This window comes from Petaurus breviceps, unplaced genomic scaffold, assembly GCF_028583685.1.
Source record: "Petaurus breviceps papuanus isolate PSGF00001 unplaced genomic scaffold, PetGlider_PUasm1.0 214, whole genome shotgun sequence".
In the NCBI taxonomy this organism is placed as follows: Eukaryota; Metazoa; Chordata; class Mammalia; order Diprotodontia; family Petauridae; genus Petaurus; species Petaurus breviceps.
Window position 1 is genome coordinate 6,406,957 of NW_027185863.1, and position 4,488 is coordinate 6,411,444.

The window sequence follows — 4,488 nt, forward strand, 5'->3', positions numbered from 1 at the left end:
AGTCCTGGCATTTTGCAGCACCTCCTAAATAAGATCCACAATCATTCAGAAGAGTCCAGTCAAACTTTCCACACAGGAAAAAACAAACAGCTAAAGAACAGCTATTGCCTAGAGTATGATACACAATAACAGGACATCCTATTATGCTGATCTATTATACTACATATATATATATATATGTATATATATATATACATATATATATGTATATTTTGAATGGATGGTAAGTGGACAAGAGTCTCAAAGTAAATTGTAAGAAGGAAGTATGTTGAATTCCATTTGGGTAATTATACAGAACTTTCAGTGACCTCCAAGCTTTAGCTCTGAAACAAAACTATCCTACATTTTCAACCATATAATTTCTCCAGTGGAAGCACAGGATATTCTGTAAAACTAAAAGTTACAGATGTATTGCCAATCGATATCTGGAGAAGTAGTTTCCACACTGAAAGTTCCCCTACCCTTAGGATATCATAGTCTAAACCTCTGCACCCTTCACAACAGCAGCAACAACAAAATTCTTTTAGAGGTGCTCTATGGTTACCAAAATTTATTATATTACAATCTCTAAAGAACTCAGACTGCAGATCAGTGAAGGAGCAAAAGAAAGACATATAGTGTGTGCAGAGTTAGTTATACAGTACAATAATACAAGCTTTAACATATTTTAATGGCAATGGGAATTTGAAGATCGTCCCTACCCTTCATAAGCCTAAGGGAATTTGAAGCCATTCCCTGTTTTGAAAATATACTCTGCCCCCTAACAGGCTGAATGTTATCACATGGAGCCTGTGGTGGGAGGAGTTTACTGAAGGATAAAGTAGAACCCACAGGAAGCTGGGAATCACAGCAGCTAGACATGGCTGTGAGGACAGGATGAATCCAAGGAAGAGAGTTAGGCTTGTGAGTAAAATTTGGTGTTTGCCACCTGCTGTAATAGCTAGGTTTGTGTTTATTTGTGGGAAGGCTAAAGGATGCTGTCACTCTCTGTGCCGTTGTGGCTTATTAACTTCTTTGTTGCTGTCTACTTACTGGTTTGGGAATTTGGTTTTCTTGTTTCTGAATAAATGTTTTGCTTCTGTCTTATATATGGAGAGTCTGTTATATTTTGTGATCAAGCAATATGCAGGTATATTATAGTGACCGTTGACACTGTGAATATTGCATTGGCACTACACATATTTCCAACAATGAATTTTGCACAGAAAGTGGTGTAAAGTTACGATCAAAGAGGTGTGTGCCTGGGAAAATAAAGCTGATTGGCTATATAGCAAAAGTAGGGAATAATTAGCTAGTTGCTTCATGGATACCTACATAATTTTAAATGTTCTAGTCGATAGGAAGAACTTCAGAACATTAGGTGGTCCCTTTCCACCTTTCCTTGGTTTCAGAAACATCAAACAACTCTTCATTAACTACAGATCACATATGAATGAAGTCACTATCTGCATCCAAAGAAAGAACTGATAAATAGAAGTGTGTATAGAATGATTTTACACATACACACACACACACACACACACATTTGTGTCTAATGGTATCTGGAAGGGGGAGGAAAGAAAAAAAGGAAAAAATTATTTTAAAGGAATAGTAAATTGTACATAATAGATTTACAGTTTCATGTGCAATCATATTTTTATACTGTTATGGAAATACTTGTTTTATTCCATAAATTAAAAATAAAATAAATTTTTTAAAAATTTGAATACAATACAAAGGTTACATAAGGCTTATAATAACAAATCATGGAGGATTCACATTATGAAAGTCTTAATAGTTAATCCTAGTTCTGTGAGAAAACACTGCAAGAACATGGCCTTTATTTTTATTCAGTCCTCTTGGGATTCTTACTTGCTTGAAGGCCATGGTTCTAATCTAACCAGGAGTCAGACAAAGCTGACAATATGGGCAATTTACAAATCAAGGTTTTAGTTGAGTTGGCTTAAGTTTGAGTAGACTGATTTGTATCTCAGTTCTTCAGCCATCTGCTGCCCTAGCTGTCATTTGGGGGGGGCAGTGCAATTTTTGCATCAAATATCTCTATATCTGATTATCCAAGATATATGGTAGGTGGTACAGGGGAGAGAGCACTAAATCTGAAGTCAGAAAACCTAGATTAAAATCCCGCTTCTGATGTGTCACCTTGTCCACATCACTCAGCTTCCCTGAGACTCAGTTTCCTAAACTGCAAAATGAGGATAATATACAAGATGACTTCTGAGCTCCCTTCCAGATCTAGGTCTTTGATCCTATGATACTACAAAGTAATACAAATATATTAGAATACACCACCAGGTCACAGCTGCCTTCTTATCCTGGAACTTTGCTCAGCACTTGTGGCCTTCTCAGCTAGAACATCCTACCTGTGGCCTTCTTCTCCCATCAGTGAGTACATCAGAAGCAAAACTTCCCATATTTTTTTTTAAATTTCCCCTTTGTGTGTGACTATTTAAGAAAGGAAGGCTACAAAATTTACAAATTATTGGTGATTCAAGAATAATTATAAATAAAATTCAACACTAAACTTTTCCTGAGAACATAAATGCATTTGACATTACTTATTTATTATGCTTCAACTTAGGTTTTAGAAAGCAAATCAAAAGTTGTATTATGAATACTTAGAAAAAATATCATTGTTTCTTTTTTGTTCTTTGAGGTATGTATTATTCATGCTAGGCTGTTTTAGTCTAAATCCACATCCACAGTAAAATCAAGAATATGACATCTTAATAATTAACATAATGACATATTCACGGATGGAAGAGCAATTTCCCCCTTTGTACAATGTTTGAGTAATAGTTGCAGCAATAAGAATTATAGACACTGGGGAATGGAACGTCAATTCCTATAGCAATATAGAGTGTAATGCTATCTACCACTGCCTTAGCAATTCCCATAAGTCTTGGAATTCATAAGGGTCCAATCCATCGTGTTTCACAGTACTGGAAGAGAAGGAATTTTAATATAGACAACTAGAATTAAAAATCATTTTGCTCACTTGAGAACAGCCTTTTTTATTTAAAAATGCCTATATCTATGACATGGACATATAGAGATATATGTATATAGTATTAAATACAAAATACATACATACATATGTGTGTATAAACTTTTTTTTGCTACACATGTGATTTCATTGGCACAGAGAACTGCCATTTAGGAAACTCTCACACAGTCACTATATGCCAAAAGAGAGGAACATGAACCCAGGAACCCAGGCCTTCTCTCTCTCTCTCCCTCTCTCTCTCTCTCTCTCTCTCTCTCTCTCTCTCTCTCTCTCTCTCTTATGCATGTACACATGCACACACATGAACACATAAGGCACGTGTATATATCCTTTCAAAATATGTTCTATGTATAGACATATACATGTACATAACATATGTCTCCTAAAGTATATAGGATATACATCATGTATGGATAGATGTATGTGTGTATAGTTTTGTGCATGTAGATACACACACATATCCATCCTATTTTAAGACTTCATCATGGCATCAAGGTGACCAGCTTTTTGAAAACTATGCCAGAAAAGCACAAGTTCCACCAAGTTTTCAACTAAAGACTTTGAATATGGCTCTAGCAATGGATCATGTCAAGTTCAGAGAGGCTTATGACTTAGAAGCTTGACCTCTAGATGTTGAATTCCTTTGGCTACAACATTAATAAACACAACATGATTATTATCTGTATCAGTGATGAAATAATAGATCTTTTCAATTATTGAAATTTCAAATATTGAAATGTATAAGTATCATTCAGTTCTAAATAATCAAAAGACTGATTATCTTATTTTATTCATGCAGAGTATCTGATCAGGGAATATTGGAAATATAGGAATGACTTATCCTAATGGATTTCTCTAAGGCTACCCTCCATCTACTTTGTATGTTTCCTGAATGTCCTTTTTTATTTACATGTCATCTCTCCTATTAATAAATAAGCTCCTTGAGGCAGCTAGGTGGCACAGTGAATAGAGCACAAACCCTGGAGTCAGGAGGACCTGAGTTCAAATGTGGCCTCAGATACTTGACACACTTGCTAGCTGTATGACCTTGGGCAAGTCACTTAAGCCCAATTACCTTGCCTTCCCCCCTCCAAAAAAATAAATAAATAAGATCCTTCTAGGACAGGAAACATTCTTGCCTTTCTTTTTACTCCCAGAATTTAGCATAATGCCTGATACACAGTAAGCACTTACTAGATGCTTGTTGACTTACTAAATGTTTATTTCTCCATTTTTAACCAAAATATTTCAATAAAGCAACTCTCTAGTCATGCTTTTTTGTATAAGACATTTTCCTAATGCCTTCATATCAATACTGAATATGCATCATGGTCTTAATTGTCTCTTGCAAAGTACTTCTAAAAGACTCAGTCTTCTTTAAACCATAACAATAGCCCTGGACGGGCAGATGGGCGGATGGATGGATAGATAGATAGATAGATAGATAGATAGATAGATAGATAGATAGATAGATAGATAGA